Here is a 26,458-nt window from a genome sequence, read left to right as displayed (position 1 = left end):
CCGCTCGTTTGTCGGGTCTCTAGGCTGCCTGCAAGGCATAAGGCAGCCATTATTTATTTATATATATATATATATATATATATATATATATATTAACATTTGCACAGTGGGGGGCATAAGGGGGCTGTATACCGTGAGGGGCAGGTAGGGCATAATTATATACTGTACTGTATGATAATGGGGGCATAATGTGGCCGGCATTAGGCATAAGTGGGTATTATATTTTATAGGGGTACTAAAAGGGACATTATACTGTGTGGGGGCACTTGGGGGACATTATACTGTGGGTTAGCACTAAAGGGGGCATTATACTGTGTGGGGGCACTTGGGGAACATTGTGCTGTGGGTCACCACTAAAGGGGGTATTATACTGTGTGGGGGCAATTGGGGGACATTATAATGTGTGTGGGCACTAAAGGGGGACATTATACTGTGTGGGGCACTAAAGGGGGCATTATACGGTGTGTGGGCCAGTAAGGGAACATTATACTCTGTAGCGGCACTATAGGGGCAATATAATGTGTGTGGCACTTAGAAGTCATTATACTGTGTCCTTAAAGGAGTTATAATATATTATATTATTAAATATTATTATTATACTGTATGGGGCAGCTATGGGGGCATTATACTGTATGGGGGCACTAAAGGGGCATTATACTGTGGGGGGGGCAATATACTGTGTGGAGGGCACTAAAAAGGACTTTATACAGTTGTGGAGGCATTATACTTTTTATAGGGCAATTTTTTTATAATGGGGTGGGGTGCTGAAAGAACATTTCGCACAGGGTGCCATCTATCCTAAGGCCGGCCCTGGCCCAATGCAACTCTATGGATGAAGGCGAGTATAATAAATGCTTGTACTTTGTTTATGAGGGCCACTGGCTTTCTTTTCATGTATTATCCATTTAAATGATGTAAGCAAATAAGGGCTTGTCCACATGTAATGGTATCGCTGTGTATTTTCCGTCCGGAATTGCAGACGTAAAATGGACGTAAAATTGCAGTGGAATACAGTAGGAGCAAAGTGGGTGTGATTTAATAAATGTCATCCACACGCTGCGAGAAAAAATCCGTCCATAAATTCACCTGCAGTGCGTAATTTTATTTTCGCTGCATGTCAATTATTGCTGCGGAAAGTGGACGGGTTTCCGGTGTTTTTTCCCCATAGAAATAAATGAGGAACAACAATTCCGCAGCAAACTACAATGTACTGCGGAATTTGCTGTGGAAACGCTGCTGAATTTCTTACATGGGGTGCTGTATAAATTATAGGTGAGTAAAGAAGGAGAGATTAAATCAGCTGTGCTTATAGCAGGATGAGGAGATGATAGGCAGACAGCAGGAGGTGTGTCACATCTTCGGGTTGTAGCATAGCAATTTATAAAAGAGTTATGAAATGTTAAGAGGGATTATTCTAATTCTGAAAAAGTATTGGATTCATAAATTGTAGTTTTTAGTTTGGAAGAATGTAACATCAAACCCTCATATGCCTAATTTCTTCAATGTTATGTTCCTAATTTTGTGTAATATTGGTAGTGGGAACACCCACAGCGGATAGCTGGATGCTGGCTGGAAGTGGATAGCTGGATGCAGGCTGGAAGCGGATAGCTGGACACAGGCTGGAAGCGGATAGCTGGATGCAGGCTGGAAGCGGATGGCTGGACACACAGGCTGGTATCAGGATGCAAACAGGAATCTTTGCAGGACACAACTAGGTTGCACCAAAGTTGCTCAGGCACCAGGTGATATGAGGAGGTGCTTTAAATAGTCCAGGAGCAATAGGTATTGGATTTGGAGCTTTTGAATTACGTGCGCTGGCCCTTTAAGAGGCGGCCAGGGAGTGCACGCCATAAGGGGAACACGGCTGCAAGCAGGAGAGGCAGGATGGAGATGCTGGCCAAGCAAAGCAGTGGAACAAGGCCGCAGGCAAGAGAGTTAGGGAACCCAGTGCGCGGACCAATGGCAGGAGCAGCACCCACCAACGGCATGTATTTTGGGATACTGGAAACCTAAATCACCTCTATGGCGGATCTGTACAAAATGGAACTGTAATAAGGCTGAGTGCATAAGCCCTAAGGAATATATTAGTGACATACATTAATAGCAATGCCATAATATATGATGTAGGAGTGTTTTGTTGGAATATAACATTGCTTCTGTTACCTGGCAAATCTCTAAGTAGACCAGAGGCTACTGCCATATACAGCAGCCTGTATTCTTTTGATGTACTCCACGCTACAGACTGTTTCAAATGCGTTGCTTATAGATGTGCAGGTCATTCAGGGGTTAATATTTAAAATTCCCCATAGACCAACATGTTATTCTTGAAACATTCCGGAGCTTATAGTAGGATTTAAAGAGGACCTCTCAACTCTACATAATGGTGGTCACCCGCATGACACCAACCCTGACATATGTTTCGGCACAAGCCTTTGTCTCTCCCAAAGGTCAATAGCGAAATTTAAGGGGTTAAACGGCCGGGATTGGAGTATTCTCCAATCCCAGTCATTGTATCAAGAGCCCGGCTGTTAGTCACAACCGTGCTCCCGCAGTGATTGTGCGAGCACAGGAGTGCCCACACAATCACCATCAAGTACATGCATGTCGGAATGCCTTCCCATGACAGGCATGGACGTAATTCTACTTTAAGGTGTTAGATAATATCCTGTTCTGTAAACACATATTTAGTTTCTTTCATTATTAAATCTGTGCCACTTTAGCATTTCGTACATGTTCACAACAAGCAGGGTGTGAGACTACATCATGGGATTATTCAGATTTCTGTCTTCCATCCCAAAAATTTCAATTAAATGCATGTGCTCTATTGTAAGCAACGGCAGCTGTTGTGAAATCTCTAATAGTTGCTACTAGGTGGGTAAATGTTTTGGAGCAGACATGTCAAACACAAACAATATGTGTGCCATGCTAATAGATAAAACATAAACAAAAAAAAAGAGGACCGCACACTCTCAGCATGAAAAAGCCTGCATTACTTTATAGGGTAATACAAACAAACCTCAAAAATTTTACGCCGCTGTTTCAAAAGACGCAGCAAAAAATACACCTCATAAAAAAGAAGTGACATGTCAGTTCTTGAGGCGTTTTTGAGGCAGATTTTTAACATTTCCAATGGACTCTCCCAAAAACACTGAAGAAACAGTTAAAAATTCTTGGGAAATCTGGTTTTAAAAAGCTGATTTCTCTTGAAATTAGTCTCGTATTTTTTTGTCTCAAACATAAACTATGTGGACATAGTTACATAGTTAGTACGGCTGAAAAAAGACACGTCCATCAAGTTCAACCAAGGGATGGGAAAAGGGAAATACATACCCAAAAACTAAATTAGAAGGCTCTATTCACACGACAGGGTCCGAGTGTCGGCCGATAAAAACTGCCGTTTTGGTCCGTTTTTCTCGGCCGTTTTGCATCCGTTCCGTGTTTTCGTTTTTAACGGCCAATTTTGACCCGTTTTGCATCCGTTTTTTTCCCTGTCCATTTTAAAAACGGATGAATTTAATTTGTTAATTTTTTGCCACACACTTCCCTCTGTAGATAATGCCACATACTGCCCTCTGTAGATACTGCCACAGCCCCCCTGTAGGTAGTGCCACACGGCCCCCCTGTAAATAGTGCCACACAACCCCTGTAGGTAATGCCACACAGCCCCCTGTAGGTAATGGCACACAGCCACCTACAGGTAGTTCTACACAGCACCCCCCCCCCATAGATGGCACCCCCTACCTTCCTGTAGATAGTGCCCCCGTTCCAGGAGAAGTCTCTGACTTCACTGTCCATATATGGACAGTGAAGTCAGGGACTTCTCCTGGAGCAGAAAACACAGGCCACAGCGCCGGGGATTCCGCTTCAGAAGTTCCTGACGTCACTGTGTCCATATATGGACAGTGAAGTCAGGGACTTCTACTGGAGCGGAATCCCCAATCCCCGGCCACAGTGTTGCCGTTGCTGTGGCCGGGGATTGGGGATTCTGCTCCTTCAGGGAGCAAAAAAATTCCCTCCTCCTCACATGCACTTCGCACTGTGGGGAGGAGGAGGAGAGAGCAAGCGACGGAAGACACGGCCGTCACTCTGAAAACATTCCAGTGATGGCCGTGTATTACCCGGCCCCATAGACTTCTATAGAAGTCGGGCGGCCGGGAGAATGGCCGAAAATAGGGCATGTCCCATTTTTTGACCGCCGAGTTTTCCGGGCCGTCAAAAAAATCAGTCATGTGAATAGTCCCATTTGGGGTCTATTATTCCTACTGCGGCTGTGTGACGGCCGTTGTGTGTCTGTAAATGGTTATGGGAGTCCTCAGAAATGGAGATATTTGACAAAGTATTACTATAATCTCTTGAATAACACTACTGTCAGCCTGTCTCAAGTCTAAAGCTGGCCACACACATAAGAGATAGCTGCCGACCAACAGCCCTCGCTCTCAACTCAAAAACACGCACACTAGGATAGGCCAAGAATGAATGTTTATTTCAGGAAGGTAAGCTGATAACAGGCACTTTTGGCAGTGGCTTGTTTTCAGTAAGAGCAAAGAATTGACCAACATGCCCAATGGGAGTCCTCAGAAATGGAGATATTTGACAAAGTATTACTATAATCTCTTGAATAACACTACTGTCAGCCTGTCTCAAGTCTAAAGCTGGCCACACACATAAGAGATAGCTGCCGACCAACAGCCCTCGCTCTCAACTCAAAAACACGCACACTAGGATAGGCCAAGAATGAATGTTTATTTCAGGAAGGTAAGCTGATAACAGGCACTTTTGGCAGTGGCTTGTTTTCAGTAAGAGCAAAGAATTGACCAACATGCCCAATCCTATCTTCCCAACAATGACTGCTCTAAGAGGACAGTCAGGCTGCACTCATACACACAAGACTGTTGGCCAACCCTACCGAGACTTGCAGGTTTGGCCAACTTTTTTCTAAAGCGTATGGCCAGCTCAAAGTAGTTGCTTACAAACAACAATAATAATAATAACAATAATATTATTCACCACTCCACGTTCCTGTGGCAAATCCCAGCTGGTGTCCATAGTTCCTACCAACGCCGCTAGGTAGCTGTTCCCGCAATACCATCTGTCTTCTGCCGCAGCCCTGCTGCGCCTTCACTTCTGTGTCCACATGGCAGCGTTAGGTTGCCAAGGCAACTGACGCTCGAAGATAAAATCAGGCCCTGGCATACTATTTAAAGGGACCTCAGCTGCAACACATCGCCTGCTGATTAAAGAAGCACTCCGGAAATCTTTTTTTCACACATATAATGGTAACTCACAGCAATATTCTAGCATTGTCATTTTTTCCTTCCCAGCTTAGTTGGATCTATACATTTCGAACACTTTCAGTACAGGCAGTTGTGTCATGTGATCTCAGTCTGACCACCAAAATAGACCCTGCTCTCATGTGTAGACAGAACATCAGTTTATCCTAATTGTCTGACTTCCTGTGAACTACAGGATTACATCATCACCCATCAAATCCCTCCCAGCAGCTCTGAGAGCCCTACCCACCCAGCTCCACCCTCCTTGTTCCTCTGTATGTCCCCAGGGGCGGATTAAGCAGATCACAGGCCCTGGGCTGGTTCCGAAACTTTGGCCCCCCTTCCCCACCTCCTCCCTGCCATGGTGTGTCAACACCACCTTTCCGTGCAAGCATTTACAAATGGATATTATGATTCCCCTTGTCAAATATGTGTTCCTACATATTGACAGTTTGCAACCATCGCTGACAGTATCACACTGTGTAGGGACACATCCTCCTGACAAGAGGAATGGTAACATCCAGCTGTCTATTAGTCCTGGGCTACAAAGAGACTCTTTGTGGAATACAAATATTTCCTATAACAGACATGTCAAGAGAGGGGAGAGTTCCTCTATAAATCCAGTGACTCACAGGTGACGTCTTCTCTTATGGAGTCTCTCTTTTCTTTTCTTTTCTTCTCCATATAACACAAACAGTTATGGCGACTTCTCCTGATGACTGCAGAGTTTCCTGCCGAGACTTTTTTTTCCCCACTTCCAAAATGTGAAGTGGTCGGGCCGCATTACTTTCAAATTTGATACAATACAAAATTATTGTTAATCAATTAGTTATTTGAACTACTATAACACTATATTACTATGAAGCTGAGTTCACACGACCTATTTTCAGACGTAAACGAGGCGTATTATGCTTCGATTTACGCCTGAAAATACGGCTCCAATACGTCGGCAAACATCTGCCCATTCATTTGAATGGGTTTGCCGACGTACTGTGCCGACGACCTGTCATTTACGCATCGTCGTTTGACAGCTGTCAAACGATGACGCTTAAAATGACTGCCTCGTCAAAAGAAGTGCAGGACACTTCTTTGAAACGTAATTTGAGCCGTTTTTCATTGAATTCAATGAGGAGCAGCTCAAGATTCCGGGCGTCAATGACGCCTTGCAAAATGCGAGGAGGAGCATTTACGTCTGAAACGACAGAGCTGTTTTCTCCTGAAAACAGTCTGTCATTTCAGACGTAAACAGCAGCTAGCGTGTGCACATACCATGATAATAACAACACTACATTACTATAATAATACCGCTAGGTTTAAAATTTTAGATATTTCTCCACGTGCTTATTTCAACAATCCAGTTTTCCAGTTTAAGTGTCGCTAAATGCAGTCCGACGGCTCAGTTAGCAGCGTTTGGCAGACACACGTCAAGATTGGGCAGCCCCTTTTTAGATAGTGCCACAGTGCCCTCAGTGGATGCTGCCGCAGTGCTCTCTGTGGATGCTGCCATAGTGCCCTCTGTAGATGCTGCCACAGAGTCCTCTGTAGATGCTGCCACAGAGTCCTCTGTAGATGCTGCCACAGTGCCCTCTGTAGATAATGCCACAGTGCCCTCTGTAGATAATGCGACACACCCCTAGATAATGCCACAGTGCCCTCTGTAGATAATGCCACAGTGCCCCCTGTAGATAATGCAACACACCCCTAGATAATGCCACAGTGCCCTCTGTAGATAATGCCACAGTGCCCTCTGTAGAAATTGCAACACACCCCTAGATAATGCCACAGTGTCCTTTGTACATGCTGCCACAGTGCCCTCTGTAGATCCTGCCACCGTGCCCTCCGAAGATGCTGCCACCGTGCCCTCCGTAGATGCTGCCACCGTGCCCTCCGCAGATGCTGCCACAGTGCCCTCCGCAGATGCTGCCACAGTGCCCTCCGCAGATGCTGCCACAGTGCCCTCCGCAGATGCTGCCACAGTGCCCTCCGCAGATGCTGCCACAGTGTTCTCTGTAGATGCTGCCACAGTGCCCTCCGTAGATGCTGCCACAGTGCCCTCCACAGATGCTGCCAGTGCTCTCCGCAGATGCAGCCACAGTGCCCTCCGCAGATGCTGCCACAGTGCCTTCCGCAGATGCTGCCACAGTGCCCTCCGCAGATGCTGCCACAGTGCCCTCCGCAGATGCTGCCACAGTGCCCTCCGCAGATGCTGCCACAGTGCCCTCCGCAGATGCTGCCACAGTGCCCTCCGCAGATGCTGCCACAGTGCCCTCCGTAGATGCTGCCACAGTGTTCTCTGTAGATGCTGCCACAGTGCCCTCCGTAGATGCTGCCACAGTGCCCTCCGTAGATGCTGCCACAGTGCCCTACGCAGATGCTGCCACAGTGCCCTACGCAGATGCTGCCACAGTGCCCTACGCAGATGCTGCCACAGTGATGTCAGAGGCTTGCCCAGAGCTAGAGTCCCTGAGCAGAGCCGCTTCTATCACTCTGCCTGGGATTCCAGCTCTGCTCCTGACATCACTGTCCATATATGGACAGAGATGTCAGGGGCAACCCCAGAGCTGGAGTCCCGGGCAGAGCGCTAGTAGGCTCTTCCTGGGACTCCAGCTATGCTCCTGACATCACTGGGACTCCTGCTCTGGGGAAGCCCCTGACATCATTGTCCATATATGAACAGCGATGTCAGGGAATTCCACAGAGTCCCGGAGCAGAGCCGATACTAGCGCTCTGCCCGGGACTCCGCTCTGGGGAAGACCCTGACACACTGTCCATATATGGGCAGATATGTCAGGGAATTCCGCAGCATCCCGGAGCAGAGCCTATACTAGCGCTCTGCCCGGGACTCCGCTCTGGGGAAGACCCTGACACACTGTCCATATATGGGCAGATATGTCAGGGAATTCCGCAGCGTCCCGGAGCAGAGCCTCTACTAGCGCTCTGCCCGGGACTCCGGCTCTGGGGAAGCCCCAGACATCGCTGTTCATATGTGGACAGCGATGTCAGGGAATTCCACAGAGTCCAGGAGCAGAGCAGACACCAGCGCTCTGCTCCGCTCTGGGCAAGACCCTGACACACTGTCCATATATGGGCAGCGATGTCAGGGAATTCCACAGAGTTGCGGAGCAGAGCCGACACCAGCGCTCTGCTCGGGACTCCGGCTCTGGGGAAGCCCCAGACATCGCTGTTCATATGTGGACAGCGATGTCAGGGAATTCCACAGGGTCCCGGAGCAGAGCCGACACCAGCGCTCTGCTCGGGACTCCGGCTCTACAGAGGGCACTGTGGCCTTATCTACAGAGGGCACTGTGGCCTTATCTACAGAGGGCACTGTGGCCTTATCTACAGAGGGCACTGTGGCCTTATCTAGGGGTGTGTTGCATTATCCACAGAGGGCACTGCGGCAGCATCCACAGAGGGCACAGCGGCAGCATCCACAGAGGGCACTGCGGCAGCATCCACAGAGGGCACTGCGGCACTATTTAAAAAGGGGCTGCCCAATCTTGACATGTGTGCTAACTGAGCCGCCGGACTGCATTTAGCGACACTTAAACTGGAAAGCTGGATTGTTGAAATAAGCACGTGGAGAAATATCTCAAATTTTAAACCTAGCAGTATTATTATAGTATTTTAATGTAGTATTATTATTCTAGTAATATAGTGTTATAGTAGTTCAAATAACTAATTGATTAACAATAATTTTGTATTGTATCAAATTTGAAAGTAATGCGGCCCGTCAACTTCCCATTTTTTCTATATGCGGCCCACTTACCCGGCCGAGTTTGAGACCCCTGGTCTATACTATCTGTGAGTGATGTGTGCAGTGAGTCCAGTGTATTTCTATGAGATGCTTCTCTCATCTGCCTCCTGTGTAAAAACTGTCAGAGAGAAATCTATCACAAGCAGGAGACAGATGAGACAGGCTGAAGCTGCATTACATAGGAATACACTGAGACTCTTCAGTGTGAGCACAAGAAGTCCTATGTCGTTACCTGGTGCTACTTATCCTGTGAGAGCAGACAATGGACTAGACTTGCTAGTTCTGCCATCTGCCTGTTCTGCTTCTGACAAGTAGAAGTTTCCTACTTGTTAGAAGCAGGGAGGACAGATAGCAGAACCATTAACCCATTCCAGACATTTGTTGTATGGATGCGTCATGGAAAGCTAGTGCTTCCCGCATTTTGCCGTATCCATGCGACAAATGGATGACGCGGGCTCAGAAGCTGAGTCCGTGTCATTATCCCCTGGTGTCAGCTACATGTTAAAGCTGACACCCTTGGGTAATGGCAGGGACCGTAGTTTGTTCCGATCCCCGCCATTAACCTCTTAAATGCAGCGGTCAAAAGCAATCGCTGCATTTAAGGGGTTTGCAGCTCATCGGCACCCCAGCAATGAAATTACCGGAGTGCTGGTGGCTGCAAAGGCAACCAGAGGCCTAACACTAGCCTCCCGGCATGCCTTGTATGTAAGCCTTTCAGGCCCCGCTTGGAGGCAGGGCCTTAAAGGCTTCCGTAGCTGCCGGCAAGATGGCGCCAGCTCATGAGCTGTGCCAGCGTCATCAGTCATATGTCGTGCCCAGCTTATGCCACTGGAGACACACCTCCCAAAAATCGTTAAAAGGGTTCTCCCAGGTATGGCGATGCCAGATATGTGGAAGTAAACAGCTGTTTGGGCACGCTGTAGGGCTCAGAATGGAGGGAGCACCATTTGGCTTTTGGAGCGTGGATTTTGCTTTGTAGTAGTTTTGTTTGGTGTTTTACTGGTATTACAGTTTATAATATGTAAGCTGGGCAGAGTACATCAGGGGCATAGTTAGGTGGTATAATAATGGGGTAAAAAAAAACAATAAAATAATCCATAGATATTTTTTACGCTATGAAGCAATCCTTTATGCACAGGCCAGTGTCGCACTGATAAATTGCGTCCTTACTTATCCCCCTTTTGGTCCCCTTTTGGATCTACCAATATATTTCATGGATTGGTAGACCCAACTTACTTAAGATGGTCATTCTCCCTAAACTCCTCTATCTATTTCAAACTCTCCCGATTCCCCTTCTGAAATTTTTTGCTGCCATTAGACAACAGCTTTCTAAATACATTTGGAACAATACTAAACCCAGAATAGCATTTAGCACCCTTGTCCATCCTGAATGCTCAGGGGGGATAGGACTTCCGGATATCGAATCCTACTTCCACTCCATACAACTAGCAAGGATAACTGAGTGGTTTGATCATACTTCAAGTAAAACTAGGGGTTCCCATGGAGAAGGCTACCATAGGCATCCCCCTTACTTCCCTTCTGTGACTTGACAAACCTAATGCATCCCTTTTGTCTAGTAACTCTCTTACCTCTGCTTCCTATCAAACATGGACAAAGGGCGAGGGGATGAAATCCCTGCACCAAATTCCGTCTCCCCTGATGATGGTCTGAGACCTTGTGCAGTCACAGAGAGATTTAGAGAATGTTCTTCCGAGCAGCGTCCTGCAGCACATACGATTTCATACTGACTAACGGGGCCGTTCCAATCCCTCCCTGAATTGAGGTCTCAGCCTGGATTCTCGTCTCTCAATTTTCTCTCTTACTCTCACCTCAGAAGGTGTTACCTGGGAGCCCTTAGGCAGGGACCACTCGACCGCCCGCCATCTTGGTTGGAAAAAACCTCCTCCTTCGCCAATCACCTAAGAAGCTTATTACACTATACTATAACAATATCTTTAAGATGAATTAATCGTTACAGCCCTCCTTTCTTAAATCTTGGGAGTTGGAACTGAATACTACTTTGTCTGATGAAGACACCTAGGAGGTTTTTAGAAACTCCCTTGGGACCTCTAGTTGTATTAAACTACAAGAATCCTCATACAAACTGACCTCCAGGTGGTACAAGACTCCTTGGATATTGCATAAAATGTGTAACGAAATCTCCCCTGACGTTCCTAAACCTGTGGCCAACATTCCCTAGGGGGGCACCGAAGGAGCTATGGTTACAACTCTTTGCTGCCGCCAAATCTTTGATACCGCTGTATTGGAAGACAGAAGCTGCGCCACCAATAAGCCACTGGCTTAGGAAGGGAGCCCAGCTTGCGAGAATGGAGGAGCTCTCGCATCTTGAGTATCACTCTCATGGCAAATACCAAAAGAACTGGGCACCCTGGTTTGCGTCCTGTAAAAATTACTCCTTTAAACACCTTTGGTGTGACGACCCACCTATGTCTGACAATGTCAATTGATATTTTGCTTCCCTTCTATTCTGAGAATAATTTCTAACAGACCCACAAGACCTGGTGCTCTTGGAGACTTCTCTTCTTGTATGTTCGTTTTCCCTCCTCCTTGACGTTCGGTGACGCTGAAAAGACTATACACCATAACGTTCACACTACATTATTGTTCTGTTTTCATGGTTTGTTTTGTCTCTTGTAGAGATCATACTTTGTACACACAAGTTATAAACAATTTTAGATTTATGTTAATTTGTTTCTTAATGTCCAACTGGGCGTTTTTTAACTTTTGACCAAGTGGGCGATGTAAAGAGAAGTGTATGACGCTGACCAATCAGTGACCAATCAGAGACATACACTTCTCTCCATTCATGTCCATTTGTACTCAGCACAGTATGATCTTGCGAGATCCCTGGAATGGGGAGCACCAGAAAGCGATAATGAGCCTGGGTTTTCCTTCTTGAAGATGTGAGAAGGGATAGTAATATAACTATAGCAGGCAGCTAAGCTTCAGGTCCTCCCGCGGAAATAGTAAATACTGCCGTCTGTGCTTGCGCATGTCCTGGACTTCCAGGAAACCAGCAAATGCTCAGTTTTTTCTGGAGGCTGAGTGGAGTCTAAATTCATCTACACTTGCGCAGGTCCTGGACATCCAATAAAGTAGCGCATGTGCAGAATGCCCACGGACGTGTAGCAACACATGACCCTCCATCTTCTGTCATTTTATGGATGAATCAGCATGCTGACAAGACAGAAGGTTTCTCTTACCAAGGGTACGTGGCTTTCCAAGCCAAGAAAATGGTGCCAAAAATCTGATGATTATAGATTGGTAAATTACCTATTTTCATGCCTACTACACATATTCAAAAAGAGTTCACATAAAGCGGCCAACCCCTTTAAGTGTGAAAGCCACGGGATCCCTTAGACTTCGCACCCCAATCTAGCCAGCAATTAATCTGAGAGGAGGAAGAGGATAAAATGTGTTGATGAGATCTCTCAACATGTATTGCCTGTCTAACAAATAATCCCGGCTGCCCTCTAGTGGTGGGTCTCTATACATCATTATTCCAAAAACACATCTACCATCTCTATCCTGGCTTCACATAAAAGCTGCACATACTGCATGCAAGCATCCTCAGTTATGACTCAGCTGGAAAGTCGCAGTGCAAATTTGTTTTCTTCAGTCAGTTTAAATATTAGGTTTCTGTAAATTGCATTGTGTATAATTAGCAACTTCTACTTATTTAGCTGATAACGGTCTATCAACCTTGGAAAAAGCAAGCCAAGCAGATAAAGAAATATCTCATTATGAATGTGCAATTACGTAAATATTACAATAATAACCTGCACAGTGTGCTGCCGGCCTCCAAACAAAACAGCCATAAACATTATAAGACACATGTTATTTAGCACAACATCCGGTTGTTGGGTGTGCAGCTACGAGGGTGTTTTGCACAAAAACAGGCTTGATGCTATCCTTAGGCCCCATGCATATGACTGTATTTTTCATCCGTACTTACGGATGAAAAACATGGAACCATTCATTTCTATGGGCTACGGACACCTTTCCGTATTTTTTTTTTTTTTTTAACATTGAATTTTTATTGGTTTTAAACACAGAAAACATTGTTGTACATAAGCATACAAATTATACCATCAAGAAGATGATCACAAAACAGAGTAATACCATCCAGTACAACTGAGGTAGGCAACCTGAAAACATTATCTTGTAAGGGAAGGTGGGGAGGAAAGGGAGGGATAGGGAAACAGGGAAGGTTTTCTCAGAACATTCTCATATCCTTTATTGTGTTCCACCATTATTATTAACCCCTTCTCCTCTTATTGCATTGTATTCCACGTGTAAGTCCCCAGCTACCTTCGTCTGCCCTAACCGGGGAACATGTCAATCCACCTTTGCCACTGAGCTTCAAATCTATTCATTCTGTTCTGACGGAGTGCAAATAATCTTTCATATACACAATGGGATGAGACTTTTTCTATAATTTCCCTCAAAGACGGGACCGAGACTGACTTCCAGTTTCTGGCCACCAATAGTTTAACCGACAGACAAATATGGCAAACCAGGGCTCTATCTTCCGGTGAAATTATTCCCATATTTAGGGACAAAATGTAATGGCAGGAAGGAGGTGAAGGGAACAAGTGAGCCCTAATCTACCCACCGCCCTGTCCCTGCCTACTTGCAACGACCCGCCCTAGGCGACGGGGTACAACTTGGCGGCGGTCCCTACGCTGTCTAAGTGCAAGGGAGTACAAACAGGGAACACGCAAGGGAAGGGGCAGTAGCCCACGGAACGCCGCGAGGAAACGGAGCGGTGAATGAGTCAGTCAGGATCAGGATGTAGTGGAGTATACCAACGAGAGCACGGAGCAGGAAGCAAGCCAGGGGCAAAGCGAAGCAGGATAAGCGGAACTGAAGCAAGGCAAAAGCACGGCAGAAGCAGGCTGGAGCAAGGCAGCAGTGGGGCCAGGAATCCAAGAAGAATAACAAGCACTGAGGAAGAGAACATGGCAGGTATAAATGGACAGGGGGCGGAGCTAACTCCGACTGACCAGGCCGCGATAGGCTCTCCCACTCCTGAGCCTGCCACCCTGGTTGGTGGGAGCCGGTGTCAGTCTAAGAGGTCTGGCCTCAGGTGTCAACTGATTAATCCCGGGAGTATACACAGACGTAGTACCTGGTAGATCCTTTACACAAAAGGGCTAGATCTGCACTTTGTGTAACTTGAACCCCCAACAATCTGGAGGCCAGATTGAACACTGAAACCCACACTGTAGTGATAATGGGACACTCCCAAAATATGTGATGTAGGGTCCCCAGCCCTCCACACCCCCTCCAGCAATCCGCGTTAGCCCCTGGATATATCTTGGAGATTTGAAGGGGAGTATAATACCATCGCAACACCAGTTTGTGATAGACTTCCAGGAGGTTTGAGTTCATGGTGGATCCTAACGTCCACTTAATGGCCCTGGACCAATCCTCTATGGTATAAGTGGATCCCAAGTCCCTCTCCCATTGTAGCATGTGTGTATTTTTGGCCATCATCGTATCTCCCAATAGCACTTCGTAGAAGGACTTTGTTAAGCTAGATTCTATTACGGAGGCCTCGAATAGCAAATGGTGTATCCTGGAGGGGATGCAAACCTGTGCGTGTGCCCTTGTCGGGAGGAGATGTCGAATCTGCAATTATTTAAAGAACTCGGAATGAGCCAAGGCAAATTCTTCTCTTAATTCTGAGAAGGGTTTAATACTGTCCTCTCCATAAAGATCTGCCAGCATCGCCACTCCTAACCTAGCCCAATTACGCAGATTCAACCTTTCCGTATTTTTACGGATGGGTGTCTATTCTGTAAAAATTATCCGTAAAATATAGAACATGTCCTATTCTTGTCTGTAAATATGTCACAGACTCTCCATAGAACTCGCTGGATGCTTCCGTAACTACGGACGGCTATGGATGTGCACCCGTAGCCGTCCTTAATTACGGAAGTGTTGCTAGGCGACGCCAGGTTTGCAGATGTCGCATATCATTTGAGGTTTTCTTGTTCTTTTTGTGGATCCGTAAATACGGATGCATAAAGGATGCACTACAGACCACTGCTAGGACCCCCGTCGATCACTAGAATGGAGGTCCCAAAACCCCTTTCTTCCTCACGGCACCCATCGCAGTGAGGAGCCTGAATGTAGCGGCGGTCGAACATGCCCCCCCCCCACTTCATTCAATGTCTATGAGAATGACGGAAATCGCTGATCGCTGTACTCAGCTGTTTCCATTATTCCCGTGGACTTTAAATGAAGCGGCAGCACGCATGCTCTACCCGCCGCTCCTTTCAACGTCCTCCGCATTGCAGTTGAGTAGAGAGGAGGAACAGAGGTTTGATGGGCCCCAGCGATCTGACAATTATCACCTATCCTGTGGATAGATGATGTTGGATTCTGGCAATACCCCTTCAACAGATATGCTCTCTGTATAGCGAAGAATCATTTCAAGTACCAAATTGCTCCCCTGCAGAAGGATTTCCAGAGTGCTGTAACGAGTATCCTTCCCCACGGGGGAGCCACCCAAACTTTTCAGTCCTCGGGGATGCTTGACTGGCCGCCTGGGCAGACAACAGGGAACAGACAGGCCTCCCTAAGCTTTGGTGAGGGTTGTCCACTGGGACCCTAGTTGGCCCTTCTGGCTCAGAGGGTTAGGGAATGAAGGTAGCCTTTCACCTTTAAGGGAGGGCTTGCTATTGGCAGTAGAAGGCCAGACAGGGCTCCTTTGGTGCTGTTTTAGCAAGTATTCTCATTGGCAAAAACTGGGATTGGATCCAAAAGAGAGATCTCTAACACTTTCCTCTCTACTTCTTGTCCCTTTGGGATCTAGTCCAGTTTTTGGCTATTAACCACACATGCAAAACCTGCCTTGCAAATACTCTATATAAAAGTGGAATACCTCTATGCAGTAGTTCTCCTCTCACGTCCGAAACTATTGTTTCTGCATCCGATTCACCTCCTATTCAGCCATTAGAAATTGGTAGGATTTATCGCCCTCTGTTGGTTATTACAGTCACTTATCAGTAGGGGGCGATCTTGCACAGCAATTTTTCTTTAGTATTGACGTAGTCTCACAAATCTAACTGGAGCTGGAAAGACAGTTATATTTTCTGTGAGATCAGAGATTGCAGAAGAGCAAAATAAGGATACAGGAGACATATGTTTGCAAATCTAAAAGGTAGGTTACCTTATATGCGTTTTATTCATATAGAAGTGCAGCCATACACATTTGTCTTCCAAGTTGCATCACTTAATGAGAGCATTTATAAAGATTTTGCAGGATATGCCATAAATGCCTGATCGGTGAGTTCGAGAAGTGCCCCCCATTCGATGATTCACGCTGGCCCCTTTCCCCACAGAAGTTAGTGGAGAGGTGACCATGCTTGCATGCAGCCCGCTCCATTGAAGTCTATGGGAGTTACGGCCATCCGTTGTGGATATGCCATAAATGGATGGGAACATGTTGTCCAATCCTGAGATCTAACGTGTAATGTGTATGGTACTTAACCGGGATTTGCACAAACTATTCATATGTGATGTATCTGTACCCAGAGGCGCACTATCCATGAGGTGAGCACTTTGCCTCAGGTAAAGCTCTTGTCTGACCGTAGAAAGCCATTATTTTTGCAGAGTTGTCATGTGCCCTGCACTAATTCTGCACCGTCCCAGGTAAAGCAGTCAGTGAACTGATGCAGTAAAAGACATAACACATACGACGCTCCATACGGGAATAAGGTTGGACCATTGGGAGTTTACAAAAATGTCTTCCTTGTACTAACAATCAGGGCCGCCATCAGGAAATTCAGGGCCCCCTACAGCTAAATTTTCTGGGCCCCCCTACCGTGGCACCGCCTGTTAACGGTACTCCGTCCAGCACTATATCATGGTACCCAGGGCCGCCATCAGGGGGGGTATTAGGGGTACTGATGTGAGAGGCCCGGCCAAACCTAATTGAAAGGGGGGCCCGGCAAACTGCCGCGACTTGCCTTTGGTAGAAAAAAAACAGGCCCCTGCAATGGGGCCCGTTTTTTTCACAAAAAGAATGTCATGAGCTGCGGGCCCCCCTTTCAATTAGGTTTGGCCGGGCCTCTCACATCAGTACCCCTAATACCCCCCTGATGGCGGCCCTGGGTAGCATGGGGGTCGTCACCATTAGCGCAGTCGACTACGCTATTGATTCCGTCCGAAAACCAGCCGGAATGGTGACTTCAATGGGTGCGTGATGCGCGAACAATGCACAAATATAGGACATGCCGTGAGTTTTACGCAGCGGACACACAGACTCACGCTGCGTGAAAATCACTGACAGTCTGCACGGCCCCATAGAGTAACATAGGTCCGTGCGAGGTGCGTGAAAATCACGCACGTTGCACGGACGTATTACATGTTCGTCTGAATAAGCCCTAACAATAAGGCCCAGTTCACAGAGTTTTTGGGCCTTGATATTGACTCGGACACTGCGTCAGAATCAGCACCAAATAACTTCCAAAACCGCCTCCCATTGATTTAATCTGAAATCAATGGGAGCCAGTCGCGGAAAAAAGAAAAAGCAGCACGTCCTTTCTTGCCGCGGTTCTGCCTCTAACCTGTCATCGAAATCAATGGGAGGCAGAAAATGCATTTTTCGCTGCGTTTTTTGTCTGCTGTCCTCAATCGCAGCGGGCAAAAAACGCAGCAAAAAACGCGGCAAGATAGTGTGGGCAGGTCAAAATCTGCCTCAAAATTCTTTAACCCCTTCCCGCTCCTTGACGTACTATTACGTCATGGCAGCTGTATCGTTCGCGCTCCATGACGTAATAGTACGTCTCGGGAGTAACGGCCGTTTCGGCCGTCCTCCCGACACATACAGGAGCTGTGACGCTGCTGTCTTGTTCAGCAGCTGTCACAGCTCCTACAGCGGGGACCGATCGCTGTGTCCCCGCTGATTAACCCCTTAAAAGCCTATAGAGATCGCGGCTTTTTAGGGGTTAAGCTGCCATCGCCGGCCTGCTACGCGATAGCGGCCGGCGATGGTGACTATGGCAACCGGACACCAAACAATGGCGTCCGGCTATGCCATAGACGGAAGCCTAGTGGGTCCTGACAACGTCAGGACCCACTATGCTTGCTGTCAGCGAGTAGCTGACAGTTCTAATACACTGCACTACGCATGTAGTGCAGTGTATTAGAATAGCGATCAGAGCCTCCTGCCCTCAAGTCCCCTAGTGGGACAAAGTAATAAAGTAAAAAAAAAGTTAAAAAAAGATGTGTAAAAATAAGAAAATAAAAGGATTTAAAAGTAATAAAAGTAATCCCCCTTTTTCCCTTATCAGTCATTTATTATTAATAAAAATATATAAACAAACAAATAAACTATACATAATTGGTATAGCCGCGTCCGTAACGGCCTGAACTACAAAATTATTTCATTATTTATCCCGCACGGTGAACGCCGTAAAATAATAATAAACCGTACCACAATCACAATTCTTTGGTCACTTCACCTCCCAAAAAATGGAATAAAAAAAGATCAAAAAGTCGCATGTACCTAAAAATGGTACTGATCGAAACTACAGTTCGTTACGCAAAAAATAAGTCCTCGCACGGCTTTATTGATTGAAAAATAAAAACGTTATGGCGCTTAGAATAAGGCAACACAGAAAGTGAATGATTGTTTACAAAACGTATTTTATTGTGCAAACGCCATAAGACATAAAAAAAAACTATAAACATCTGGTATCGCCGTAATCGTATCGCCCCACAGAATAAAGTGAATATGTCATTTATAGCGCACGGAGAACGCTGTAAAAAAAAAGAAAAAAAAAACAATAGTAGAATTGCTGTTTTTTAGTCACCACGCCACCTAAAAATAGAATAAAAACTGATCAAAAAGCCGCATGCACCCCAAGAAAACTACAATGGATTCCTCAAGGGGTCTAGTTTCCAAATTGGGGTCACTTTTGGGGGGTTCCCAATGTTTTGGCACCACAAGACCTCTTCAAACCGGACATGGTGCCTAATAAAAAAGAGGCCTCAAAATCCACTAGGTGCGCCTTTGATTCTGAGGCCGGTGTTTCAGTCCATTACCGCACTAGGGCCACATGTGGGATATTTCTCAAAACTGCAGAATCTGGGCAATAAGTATTAATTTGCGTTTCACTGATAAATCCTTTTGTGTTATAAAAAAAATGGTATAAAGAGGATTTTCTGACAAAAAAAATAAATGTAAATTTCACCTCTACTTTGCTGTAAATTTTTGTGAAACACCTAAAGGGTTCATAAACTTTCTAAATGCTGTTGTGAATACTTTGAGGGGTCTAGTTTCTAAAATGGGGTATTTCATAGGGGTTTCTAATATATGGGCCCCTCAAAGCAACTTCAGAACTGAACTGGAACTTAAAAAAATAAATAAGTTAGGCAATACTTCGTTTCTTACATTATGCTGATAATGAGCCGTGCCCACCCCGAGATGACCCCAGTTTTGACCGTTTGTATAAACGGAGACCCCTATTAGACCGTTCCAGTGCCCGGTTTTCCCAAGCATTCACCCCCGAGAAGTGTATTTCTATTGATGAGTCCCTGGTACATTTTAAAGGGAGGGTTCAATTCCGCGAGTACCTGCCGGGTAAGAGGGCAAGGTATGGCGTGAAGATGTATAAGCTGTGAGAGTGCATCAGGGTATACCTACAGGTTTAGGATATATGAAGGAAAGGCCACCCCCAAACCAGACTGCATCCTGGACTACAATAGGTACATGGGAGGGATGGACTTGTAAGATCAAGTCCTGAAGCCCTACAGCGCCATGCGGTGTGGTATAAGAAGCTGGCCGTGCACATCATACAGATGGCTTTGTACAATGCGTACGTGCTACGTCGATGTGCAGGCCAGACGGGAACATTCCTGGAATTTCAAGAGGTGATTATCAAGAACCTAATCTTTAGGGACCAAGAAGGGGGGGCACCCAGTACTTCTGGAAGCGGGGCCACACGCATCGTACCAGGGCAACACTTTACAGGAGAAGTTCCCCAAACTGGCAAGAAGGGAAAAAGTCAAAAGTGGTGCAAAGTCTGCTATAAGAGGGCGATAAGGGATGACACAATATATCAATGTGACACGTGTCCCGAATAACCAGAGCTCTGTATGAAAGAGTGTTTTAAAATTTATCATACATCCCTTGGTTTATAATTTACCCCAATTTTACTTACCCTGATGCCCTCCGCACAGCTTATCCCCCCTCGTCTTTCCCCTCTGAGCCCTGCTGTGTGTCCAGGCAGCTGATAACAGCCACATGTAGGGTATTTCCATACCCGGGAGAACCCACATTACAGTTTATGGGGTGTAGGTCTCCAGTCAAAATGCTCACTACACCTCTAGATGAATGCCTTACGGGTGTAGTTTTTAAAACGGGGTCACTTCTTGCGGGTTTCAACTGTACTGGTACCTCAGGGGCTTCTGCATACATGACTTCACACTAGAAAATCCCCAGTAGGCCAAATGGTGGTCCTTTCCTTCTGAGCCCTCCCATGGGCCCAAACGGCAGTTTATCACAACAAATGGGGTATTGCAGCACTCAGAACAAATTGCGCAACAGAATGGGGTATTTTGTTTCTTGTGAAAATTTTCAGCCAAAACTACATATTATTTGAAAAAAATAATTTTGTTTTCATTCCCAGCCCAATTCAAATAAGTTCTGTGAAAAAACTATGGGGTCAAAATGGTCACAACACCCATAAATGAATTCCTTGAGGGGTGTAGTTTCCAAAATGGGGTCATTTGTGGTTGGTTTCTATTGCTTTGATACCTCTGGGGCTCTGCAAATGCGACATGGCACCCGAAAACCAATCCAGCAAAATCTGGACTCCAAAGAACACACAGCGCTCCTTTCCTTCTGAGCCCTCCCATGGGCCCAAACGGCAGTTTATCACCACAAATGGGGTATTGCCGCACTCAGGACAAATTGGGCAACAAAATTGAGTATTTTATTTCTTGTGAAAATAAGATTTTTTTTAGCTAAAATGACATATTATTGGAAAAAATATATATTTTTTAATTCCCAGCCCAATTCAAATAAGTTCTGTGAAGAAACTATGGAGTCTAAATGGTCACATTACCCATAAATGAATTCCTTGAGGGGTGTAGTTTCCAAAATGGGGTCACTTCTGGTGGGTTTCCATTGCTTTGATACCTCTGGGGCTCTGCAAATGCGACATGGCACCCGAAAACCAAACCAGCAAAATCTGTACTCCAAAGAACACACAGCGCTCCTTCCCTTCTGAGGCCTCCCATGGGCCCAAACGGCAGTTTATTGCCACAAATGGGGTATTGATGCACTCAGGAGAAATTGGGCAACAAAATTGAGTATTTTGTTCCCTGTGAAAATAAGAAATTTTGGTCAAAAATTACATCTTATTGGAAAAAATGACATTTTTTTAATGTCACAGCCCAATTGAAATAGGTGCTGTGAAAAAACTGTGTGGTCAAAATGCTAACAACAACAATAAATTAATTCCTTGAGGGGTGTAGTTTCCAAAATGGGGTCACTTTTGGTGGGTTTCCATTGCTTTGATACCTCTGAGGCTCTGCAAATGCAACATGGCACCCGAAAACCAATCCAACAAAATCTGGACTCCAACAAACATATAGCGCTGCTTTCCTTCTGAGCCCTCCCATGGGCCCAAACGGCAGTTTATCACCACAAATGGGGTATTGCCACACTAAGGACAAATTGGGCAACAAAATGGGGTATTTTGTTCCCTGTGAAAATAAGAAATTTTGATCACAAATGACATTTTATTGGAAAAAAATACATTTTTTTCATTTCACAGCCCAATTCAAATACGTGCTGTGAAAAAACTGTGCGGTCAAAATGGTAACAACAACCCTAAATGAACTCCTTGAGGGGTGTAGTTTCCAAAATGGGGTCACTATTGGGGGATTCCTACTGTTTTGGCACCTCAACACCTCTTCAAAACTGGCATGCTGCCTAAAATATATTCTAATAAAAAAAGAGGACTCAAAATGCACTAGGTGCTTCTTTGCTTCTAGGGCTTGTGTTTTAGTCCACGAGCGCAGTAGGGCCACATGTGGGACATTTCTAAAAACTGCAGAATCTGGACAATACATATTTAGTAGTGTTTCTCTGGTAAAACCTTCTGTGTTACAGAAAAAAAATGAATAAAATTGAAATTCAGCAAGAAAAATGAAATTTGCAAATTTCACCTCCACTTTGCTTTAATTCCTGTGAAATGCCTGAAGGGTTAAAAAAACTTTCTAAATGCTGTTTTGAATACTTTGAGGGGTCTAGTTTTTAAAATGGGGTGTTTTATCAGGGTTTCTAATACATAGGCCCCACAAAGCCACTTCAGAACTCAAGAGAAAAATAAAAGAATGTTCAAAAAACGATGCCAATCTAAAGTAGACATATGGGAAATGTGAACTAGTAACTATTTTGGGTGGTATAACCATCTGTTTTACAAGCAGATGCATTTAAATTCTGAAAAATGCAATTTTTTCAAAATTTTCTCTAAATTTTGCAATTTTTCACCAATAAACACTGAGTATATCGACCAAATTTTACCACGAACATGAAGCCCAATGTGTCACGAGAAAACAATCTCAGAATCGCTTGGGTAGGTTTAAGCATTCCGACGTTATTACCACATAAAGTGAAATATGTCAGATTTAGAAAATGGGCTCTGAGCCTTAAGGCCAAAACTAGGCTGCGTCCTTAAGGGGTTAAGGAATTTTGAGGCAGATTTTTTCGGCCTGCAAAATACTCTGCGTGAACAGGGCCATACTTAAACAGCACTTTGAGACACTTTACTCACCGTGTCAGAAGAGCTGCTCCCACTCCAGTCCTCTTCCGGTGATGTCTTCGGTCCAGATGTCCAGTCCTTCACCTCCAGGCTCCAGAAAATGGCGGGGATCGTAGAACTCCTGCCGCCGCGCAACAACTAGACTCCTCCCCCTCTCCTTACGCAGCTACGCTCTGGAGAAGGCGGAGTCGGACGAGGAGGCGGAGGCGGAGGAGGACGAGTCGGAGGCGGGCCAGCAGGTAAGTAGACTGTGCGCCGCTGTCCCTGTGTAGCTGTCCTTCTCCCTAGATCTTGTGATGCGGGCGCACCGCCTCCCTCTCGGCGGCGCGCCTGGTCGTTCGCGCGTGGGCGCGCGCGCTTGCCGTCATGCGCGCGGATGCGCGCTTGCGGTCGTTCGCGCGCGGTCGCTCGTTAATGCGCAAGCGGGCGGTGCTTCGCGGCGGTGATGAGAGGGGGGCCCGCAGCTCACGGCGGTGTTTCACGAGAGGGGGGCCCGCAGCTCACGACATTGTTTTGGTGAAAAGAACAGGCCCCATTGCAGGGGCCTGTTTTTTTCTACCAAAGGCAAGTCGCGGCAGTTGCCGGGCCCCCCTTTCAATTTCGTTTGGCCGGGCCCCCTACAGGAGTACCCCTAATACCCCCCTGATGGCGGCCCTGCTAACAATTGTCCAACCCTATTTACTGCTTAAAAGAAAGAATGGTAAACACACTTGACAAAGCTGGGAAAATAATAACACGGCAATGGACTACATCAGGGGTCTCAAGCACGCGGCCCACTCGACACAGAGCACTAGTATCGGCTCTGCTCCGGGACTCTGTGCAATTCCCTGACATCGCTGTCCATATGTGGACAGCCATGTCTGGGGCTTCCCCAGAGCTTCAGTCCCGGGCAGAGCGCTAGAATAGGCTCTGCTCCGGGACTCTGGGGAAGCCTCTGACATCACTGTCCATACATCGACAGTGATATCAGGGGCTTCCCCAGAGCAGGAGTCCCAGTGATGTCAGGAGCACAGCTGGAGTCCCAGGAAGAGCCTACTAGCGCGGGACTCCAGCTCTGTGGTTGCCCCTGACATCCATGTCCATATATGGACAGGATGTCAGGAGTAGAGCTGGAATCCAAGGCAGAGTGCTAGAAGTGGCTCTGCTCCGGGACCCCAGCTCTGGGCAAGCCCCTGAAATCACTGTCCATATATGGACACTCATGTCAGTGACTTCCCCAGAGTTCGGCGCACAGCCTATACTAGTGCTCTGCTCCGGGACACCGGCTCTGGGGTTGCCCCTGATAACACATTCCCATCCAGGAGGATCCCCTGACGTTACAGTGTATGGACAGTGACGTCAGGGGCTACAACAGCAGAGGAATCCCCAGCCAAAGCGTCGGTAACGCTCTGGCTGCCGATTCCACTCCTAGAGGGAGCCCCAATGGAGCTATCTACTTGGGGTGTGTGTGGCTTTATCTGCAGAGTGCACTGTGGCAGCATCTGCGGAGGGCACTGTGGCAGCATCTACGGAGGGCACTGTGGTAGCATCTACGGAGGGTACTGTGATAGCACCTACAGAGGGCACTGTGGCAGCATCTACAGAGGGCACTGTGGCAGCATCTACAGAGGGCACTGTGGCATTATCTACAGAGGGCACTGGCATTATCTACAGAGGGCACTGTGGCATTATCTACAGAGGGTACTGTGGCATTATCTACAGAGGGTACTGTGGCATTATCTACAGAGGGCACTGTGGCATTATCTACAGAGGGCACTGTGGCATTATCTAAAAAGGGGCTGCCCAATCTTGACATGTGTGTCTGCCAAACGCTGCTAACTGAGCCGTCGGACTGCATTTAGCGACACTTAAACGGGAAAACTGTGTTGTTGAAATAAGCACGTGAAGAATTCTCTCAAATTTTAAACCTAGCGGTATTATTATAGTACTGTAGTATTATTATAGGAATATAGTGTTATAGTAGATCAAATAACGAATTGATTAACAATAATTTTGTATTGTATCAAATTTGAAAGTAATGCGGCCCGTCAACTTCCCATTTTTTTCTATATGTGCCCCACTTACCGAGCCGAGTTTGAGACCCCTGTACTACATCATTTGCAGTACAATATGACAATAACAGTTTTGGACTAGCAGCACGTCATATAGAAAGAGTTGACAGTGTAATCTATTGTAAATATCACAGTGAGACACACAGTCCTCTCCCTGACCTCTCCCCCTCACATTGCAGACATTCCTTCTGCCCAGTGTCTTCCATGTCTGCGCCTGTCCCGGATATCAGACATGCAGAAGCTCCTGTAAGATTCTCTGTACCAGTCCTGCTCACACACAGATGCTAACAATGTCCTCCATGGCCTTATAATGTGCACTGAGGAGGGTGTAAGGAAACAAACTTGCTTTATGGAAGCGAAAATTGTCAAAATAAATTTGTAATAATAGGGGATAGTCAGTTTGTTGATGCGATCAAATCCAAACATTCCAAAATCAGTTTTTTTCGCGCAGACAGTTTCTGCAGCTTGTGAACGGTGTTGCGGAAACCCCATTCACATGCATTGGTTGCGATATGACGTCGGATTTGACACAGATTTGTGAGCGGGGCCATAAAATTCACATGTTTGAAGGATTTGTAAACGGGATAATGGAGGCTTCAGAGATAGGGCCTGGTTTTCCCACCCTATAATCAGGGCCTGCTTAACCCCTTCGCAACTGCCCCCTGTATTTTGCCAGCGGTTCGTGCAGGTCCCAAGTCTACAGCTACATCTTTTGACGTCACTGTAGTAAAGGCTCATGAGCGCTAATGCTCTAAGATGATGTTTAGATTTATGTAAATTTATAAATGCCCAACTGGGTTTGTTTTTTTAGTTTCACCAACTGGGCGTCGTAAAGAAAAGTGTATGACGCTGACCAATCAGCATCATACACTTCTCTTCATTCATGCTCAGCTTTATTCACAGCCCAGTGTGATCTCCGCTAGAATCGCGAGATCACGCTGTGACAAACTTACCGCCGCAGTTCCTTCACCGGAGCGACGGGATAATGACCAGTCATCGCCTCCAGCCATGCCAGGACGATTATCCTCCTCAGCAGCAGTCCTGGCACAGCTGGGGGCGATGACTGGTCATTATCCCGTCGCTCCGGTGAAGGGACTGCGGGAGGAAGTCACGTCACAGCGTGCTGGGCTGTGAATAAAGCTGGGCATGAATGAAGAGAAGTGTATGACACCGATTGGTCAGCGTCATACACTTTTCTTTACAACGCCCACATGGTGAAAAGAAAAAAAACGCCCAGTTGGGCATTTAGAAAAAATTAAATAAATATAAAATTGATCAGAAAAAAAACAACCAGTAGTTATCTACATCGAAGAGTTTATTAGATTAGGTAGGAGATAGAGAAGTATTAAACTGGTGACAGAGCCTCTTTAAATCGTTTTTTGAATAGAAAAATGTCTATCAGTATAATTAGTGCAACTTTCCAAATACTTTATTAAAAATAATTTTGGGATGGACAATATTCTCTTTAGAGAGTGGAGGGAAAAAAACATTATGTTGGCACAACACCTAATGCACTCTGAACATCCAAGGTGGCTTACGATGAGGGAAATCAAAGACAGATATAATTTGGCT

General features: G+C 46.2%; 2 protein-coding genes across 3 annotated transcripts in view; one reads left to right on the top strand and one right to left on the bottom strand.

Annotated features, from left to right (window-relative positions):
* Positions 1-26,458, bottom strand: part of LOC142665630 (phosphatidate phosphatase LPIN3-like) — a 64,678-nt gene that overhangs the window by 32,784 nt on the left and 5,436 nt on the right. For both annotated transcript variants that reach the window (XM_075845351.1, XM_075845352.1), the window contains exon 2: positions 15,941-16,130. The gene's annotated coding sequence lies outside the window, so the exon portion shown is untranslated. The remainder of the gene's footprint in view (positions 1-15,940; positions 16,131-26,458) is intronic.
* MYL9 (myosin light chain 9) overlaps positions 16,112-26,458 on the top strand; it is a 41,403-nt gene continuing 31,056 nt past the window's right edge. Inside the window, exon 1 of the mRNA XM_075845354.1 lies at positions 16,112-16,219. The gene's annotated coding sequence lies outside the window, so the exon portion shown is untranslated. The remainder of the gene's footprint in view (positions 16,220-26,458) is intronic.

Source organism: Rhinoderma darwinii, chromosome 13 (assembly GCF_050947455.1).
Source record: "Rhinoderma darwinii isolate aRhiDar2 chromosome 13, aRhiDar2.hap1, whole genome shotgun sequence".
Lineage (NCBI taxonomy): Eukaryota > Metazoa > Chordata > Amphibia > Anura > Rhinodermatidae > Rhinoderma > Rhinoderma darwinii.
Note: the sequence above shows the minus strand (reverse complement) of the source record. Positions and strands in the feature narration are given on the sequence as shown.